Below are 5,832 nucleotides of genomic sequence, written 5' to 3'. Positions count from 1 at the left end.
CACTGAGCCACATCCCCAGCCCTATTTTGTATTTTATTTAGAGACAGGGTCTCACTCAGTTGCTTAGCTCCTCACTTTTGCTGAGGCTAGCTTTCAACCTGAGATTCTCCTGTCTCAGCTCCCCGGGCTGCTGGGATTACAAGCGTGCGTCACGGCGCCGGCTCTCCTGAATTTTGAAAAAAATCCTTTCTTGCACCTATTCACCTTCCTAAAGTCGGAGATCCACAACCCCGTTCTCCACCCAACTATCCATCTTTGATGCCTCCCTCCCTCCTTCCCAGCCTCCTTGCTCAGAAAATCTCTGATTTCCACAGAAGCATCTTCCTTTTAGATTAGGAGTGTTTATATGATTGAAGGACTCACCACCTCCTGGGTTAGAGTCTCTGTAAAGGAACTACTTTCACCCATCACAAACAGTCCCTGTCTCTGCCACCTTGCTCATACTCCCTCCCAGTAGGTGGCACTGTGTCAAAGGAGGCTAGTCCCAGAAGGCCATCTTTCTCACACTTCGTTCCAGTAGGTGGCACTCTGTGAAGGGAGGTGGGTCCCGACAGGCTTTGCGGCATGACTCAGCATTTGTCTGTCCGTGTCACATTGCCGCAGCACGTGGTGGTGAGAGGAGCGGCTTTGTTCTTGTGAGGAGACTGAGGAGGTTGGGGGAGGAGGAGGCCAGGCCTGGGCCAGGACTGAGCAAAGACTGAAAGGGCACTGAGCGAGGGCTGTGGGGATTGAGTTGTGGCTGCAGACTCCCCGGGCCCGGGCGGAAGTAGCAGCGGCGAAGCCGTCGCTCTACTTCCTAGGCCGCAGCAGCCATGGCGGTGGAATTTGGCGACCACGCCAGTGGCTTTCGCCACAATGAGGTGGTCCGGTTCATTAATAATGAAGTTCTCATGAACGGTGGTGGCCCGGAGTTCTACATGGCCTTTCGCTCTCGTCCCTGGAACGAGGTGGAGGACCGGCTTCGCTCTGTGGTGGTGGACCCGCAGGTGCCTCGGGCCCTCAAGAGGGCGTGCACTTGGAGCGCCCTGGCCCTGGGCGTGCGAGTGGTGGCCAGGCAGCGGGAGCAGCAGGGGCGTCGGGTCCGTAGGCTGCAGGATCAGGTGGAGGAGCGCGAGGCGGCTTGCTGGGCGCTGGCTTCCGAGTTGCAGCGGCTGCGTGAGGAGCGCGATGATGCTACCACTCAGCTGCGCTTCACTCAGGTTGCCTTGCAGCAGGCGATGGATGAGCGTGAAGTGCTACGTGGGAGACTACTTCAGGCTGAGAGGTCAGCAATGGCAGATCCATTGCCCCCAAAGGTTGTACCTGTTATGGCAGCCCAACAGCATGGTGTTGTAGCATGGTCCCTGGAGGGAGAAGAGCAGGCAGAGGTGGTGGCAGCTGGAACCCAGGGCATGCCACATGTAGAGGCCCAGATGCCAGCCCCAGCACCTTTGCTTTATGTGCCAGGACACCCATGTCCTTGGTCCCAGGCAATGCAACCACATGTGCAAATGCCAGTGCCCCATCCAATGCCAATCCCAGTGGGATTCCCATACTCAACACCTCTACAAGCCCCTGTAGTAATGGAATCAGAATTGGCAGGAGCAACAGCCACAACAGTGGCAGCAGTTGCATCCCAGGTGCCTCCTGCAGTGACCTATCCACCCAGCTTATGGGCTCCAGTGGGGTGCCAGGAGGGAATGGCTCCTCAATGTGTCCAGAGTTGCCTCAGCTGCCAGGGCCAGGATGAATATCCTGAGAACCTCCCAGGCAGTTGCAACCTGGGAGATCTAACAAGCCCCAAGCAAAAAGAAGGTCCTGAGGGTTCCCAGGGAATGACTTCTCTGGGGGAAAGCATAAGCCAAAGCCGGGAGGGTCAGGAGAGGCCCCAGGGGGAAGACCCCACAGGGGAGAGCATTAGCCTTACCCAGAAAGAGGGTAAGGAGAGGCCCCAGGGGACAGACCCCCTGGAGGAAAGCAGCAGCCACATCCAGAAGGAAGATACAGCAATGCCCCAGGGGACTGCTCCCCTTGTGGCTAATGGGAGCCTGGAGCAACAGAAAGATCCAGAGAGACCCCAGGCAACCCCCCTGGGTAGCATTAAGAGTCAGGGTATGAAAAAAAGCCCAAAGAAACAGCAGTCTCAGGTTCAGAAGGCCAAGCAACCCCAAGGGAAAAAAACCTTGGAATCCCAGCAACTGGAGAAGTCTGCCTCATGCTCCAGTCAAGTGAATTGGATCTGCTCATGGTGTAAAGCTGTGAATCTTCCCTGGCGTCTAGCCTGCTATAAATGCAAGAGAGCCTACATGCCAGTTGAGAGTGGAGGTGATGACCCAGGAAAATCTCACTAATTTTAGAAAGGTAAGTAAGGGTGGAAATATTCCAAAGAGAAAACAGTTTCCTAAGACCCCCCCCCCCAACTTCTGATCAAAAAGTAATTTATTCAGAGAAAAATTGTAACAAAAATTTTTGAAACACTGAACTTCTATTCTCTCCCTACCCCCTTGTTGGATGTTAGCATCCACATATCAAGAGAGAACATTCCACCTTTAATTTTTTGGAACAAAAATTATCATAGAGAATATTATTTAATGCAATATTCTATTACCCAGATTAACCACTTTTAATAATTTGGGGCCCACATACATACAAAATGTATGTAATTATATTCTTGTTTTATTCATTTACTTTAACAAAGATGGGACTATAGAATATTGGACTCCTTAATTAAAGGTATCTCCTCATTATACTTAAGTTTTCAAGGTGGTAGATTCAGTTTTTTTTCTTTCTTTCTTTCTTTCTTTTTTTTGCACTGAGGATTGTTTTGTTTTCTACTTAGTGCCTCTCTGAGTTGCTGAGACTGGCCTCAAGCTTACAATTGTCCTGCCTCAGCCTCCCAAGCCATGTGCATCACTGCTTGGCAGTGGATTCTTTTTTTGTTTTGGGGTACTAGGGATTGAACCCAGAGGTGTTTTACCACTGAGATATAGCCCTTGTCCTGTTTATGTTTTTATTTTGAGACAGGATCTCATTAACTTGTTGAGGATGTCTCACCTCCAGAGTCACTAGGACTTACAGGTGCGTACCACTGCTGCAGTCTGGCAGGGCACAAATAACCGAGCCACCACAAAGCCTTGTAGGTTCAAACAGCAATTCTTTATTCCCCAACTCTCACCACTGCACACACACTTCCCCAGGAACACACTCCTTCCACCTGGCTCTGAGCGCCCAATCCCGCCCGCCCCCTCCCCGCCCCAGAACTGCACAGGAACTCCAAAGTAGCAGGCACCGGAGGCAGATTCCCAGAGCGGCCCTATTCCTGGAGCACGGTCCATATAAAACTCAATCAATCCAGCATCACAGCAATTATATACAGCTTAACTCAAATCATCATCTCAATGGTTCCCTGGCCGTCACCTTTCAACCATTCCCTCTGGCAATATGCCTGGCTTCATTCTGACTCGACTGTGGCTCTCAACATACCACCACACCCAGCTTGCTTTTTCTTTTTAAATAAGGTAGTGGATTTTTTTTTTTTTGGGGGGGGGGTTACTGGGGATTGAACTCAGGGCATTCACCCACTGAGCCACATCCCTAGCCCTATTTTATTTAGAGACAGGGTCTCAGTGAGTTGTTTAGCACCTCGCTTTTGCTGAGGCTGGTTTTGAACTATCCTCCTGCTTCAGCCTCCCCAGCTGCTGGAATGTGCCATTGAGCCAGTCAGATGGTGGATTCTTGATGGCTATTATGGACTGGTTGACACTCCAGAGAACTAAAGTTATGAAGTTTTCAACCCCCACTCCTTTCTATTTTCTTCTTAACCTCTTTTTCTTGAAAATGCCATTTATTTTTTAGCAGCCATCTGCTTTTAGAGTGATAAGCTATGTTGAATTTTAGGAACTCGACTTTTCCTTGAAAATATTACTGATCCTTTGGAAACTACTATAGTGTTCATGTTTGCTTCTTTTTGCTTTTTAACTTTTGTAGGTGAGGCCGTTTTTGTATCTCAGCCCCACGGAAGTTGTTACTGCAGAAGATGAACCTGTCCCGTTAAAAGATCTTCCCAGAGCTTGAAAGAATACCTCAATTTTGATTGATGCACACTTCATTGAGACCCCACCTTCCCACTGCCTGGAGCCAAGAAGAAATGGATCCAAGAAGAGAGAAAAGGAAGAAGAGATGCTTTGGCACTTATTAGTGGGACAATGAAGAACAAAATAGTTATGTTAGAATTTAATTTCTTCAAGGGATTAACTTGAAACTGTTGAGGGTTTGTATTGTTAAATTCTACATATGATAGAAAACTTGTTTAATTTAACTCATTATTGAATGCTTTGTGCTTCTTAGGAATTGGAACGATACAATATTATCTCTTGTATACATCATAATTTTTTTTTTTGGTGAGTTTGGTTTGATGATAGGAAAGAACATAACTCCCACATTAGACTAGGAGTGTTTTCTTTGCCTTGCATGTAATATAAACTTGGATAAAACCAATTTAAATATCATTCATATCCATTTCTGTATTTCTGGGAGGCAACTTGAAAAAAAAAAATTTCATGAAAGGACTTGAGTGACCAAACTGCACATCTCATTGGTCCCAAGTGAGACAAATGAGCAACGGCAAAAATCAGGAAAATGTCCTGGTAAAATCACAGGCATGGCTTTTCTTATCCTCTGCCTGTTTCATTTCTTGAGTCATACCTATTTTTCTGGCTGACCTACAACCTGTCTAAAAGATCACTGGGTTATATTCAAAAAAGTGTTGTTTTGGTGGGGAGAAGGGAGAGTGTTCATTACATAACCAAGCCCTCAACCCCAGGCTGTCCCTATCCCAAGTCCCTTTCCATTCAAGAGTGTATGTATGGTGCATGCCTGTAATCCCAGTGACTCAGGATTCTGAGGCAGAAGGATCACGAGTTCAAAGCCAGCCTCAGCAATTTAGTGAGGTCCTAAGCAAGTCAGTGAGACCCTGTCTCGAAATAAAATACAAAAAAGGGGCTGGGGATGTAGTTTGGTGGTTAAGTGCCCCTGAATTCAATCTCTGGTACCAAAACAAAATAAAACAAAAAGTGTATGGAGAAAAATGTATTCCAAAGACAGAAACAGGGCCACTGCTCTATGTATAGATGGTGCTTCTCTAGGGAGGATTGTTTGGGTTAATAATAGACCTGGATGAGGCCAGCAGGCTCCAGAATGCCCCTGAGCCTCTTGTCTTCCACTGGGTGTGTTATCTGCAGATTCACTGCTCCTCCAAGGCAGTAGCAAGGCAAGAAGCCAGGGTAGAGCCCTGTGAGAGGTTAGATCTGCCTCCAGTGTGAACAAAAGGTGTCACAGAGTTTCCCTGGAGATCCTGCCTATCTCACGAACATTGAGTTTTCTGATCCTAACTTGCAATAAAGAGTTTGTACTTGCCTTATATGTCTTGTGTCATGTGTATGTGTGGAGCTTTGGGAGGCTAATTTGCTTATGCTTCCCTCGATTTCACTGAGGTGAAGGAAAGTTGGATCTTATTTACCATTGGAGGGCCCTTCCTTGTGAATTATCCAAGAATTGGAGGGGTACATATGAGACCTTTCTTTATTCCACCTTGATTATCCTTACTACTTGCACTGTCCAAATTCATGAAGTACCTTAGAGGTAGGAATGTCTGCTCTTGTAGGAACAGTTGTGGGAGATAGGAGTGTCTGTCAATACTGCAAGTTCTGACTTGTAAGGCCTAGCCTCCCTACTTTTGATTGTATAACTTTTGATTGAGAATGATTGTATAATGCAATCATTCTCTTCTGGTTCTTGCCTTCTCCCTGTGGTCCTGGCAGGGCGTAAGGGATGTTCAGGTATTATAAGCAGGGA

At 47.3% G+C, this 5,832-nt stretch overlaps 1 pseudogene across 1 annotated transcript; it reads left to right on the top strand.

Annotated features, from left to right (window-relative positions):
- Positions 1 to 554: 554 nt before the first annotated feature.
- LOC120889688 (testis-expressed protein 13C pseudogene) lies at positions 555 to 5,400 on the top strand (annotated as a pseudogene). Its single transcript, XR_013431688.1, has 2 exons — positions 555 to 2,340; positions 3,967 to 5,400. The product of XR_013431688.1 is annotated as a testis-expressed protein 13C pseudogene (transcript).
- Positions 5,401 to 5,832: the final 432 nt, after the last annotated feature.

This window comes from Ictidomys tridecemlineatus, chromosome X, assembly GCF_052094955.1.
Source record: "Ictidomys tridecemlineatus isolate mIctTri1 chromosome X, mIctTri1.hap1, whole genome shotgun sequence".
Taxonomy (NCBI): domain Eukaryota; kingdom Metazoa; phylum Chordata; class Mammalia; order Rodentia; family Sciuridae; genus Ictidomys; species Ictidomys tridecemlineatus.
The sequence above is the reverse complement of the archived record's forward strand: the minus strand, read 5'-3'. Positions and strand labels throughout refer to the sequence as shown.